Genomic DNA, 431 nt, shown 5'->3' with positions numbered 1-431 from the left:
TGTGAAAGCTCATTAAACCTAGGAAGTGTAAAACTACTGGGAGTTGTTCAGTGTAGGCCATAGTTTCCCATTTGCCTTTCAGCATTTCAACTACCAGTGCTGCTGAGAGACACTTGCGTGTACAGTGTCTAATACTGTCTATGCATGTGCATGCACAAGTATTTGTGTGTGTTACTGTACATTGTACCTATTGTAGGCTACCTGTTGTAAGGAAGCAGCCAAATACAGCAAATACTGTAACTCGTAAGGAGGCCATTGTCTCTGTGTGATAACTAATACATGTCACAACACAATTATGATGGATATGCTGATGTTAAAGGGATGATGGTCTGCTGACAACATGGAAGCCTCTCAGCGCGAAAGTGTTTCCATCCCAGATATTGTTCTTGGCAGAGTTAGACGGCACTCCTGAAAATAGGTTTCAGAACATG

Source organism: Electrona antarctica, assembly GCF_951216825.1.
Source record: "Electrona antarctica genome assembly, chromosome: 18".
Lineage (NCBI taxonomy): Eukaryota > Metazoa > Chordata > Actinopteri > Myctophiformes > Myctophidae > Electrona > Electrona antarctica.
Note: the sequence above shows the minus strand (reverse complement) of the source record.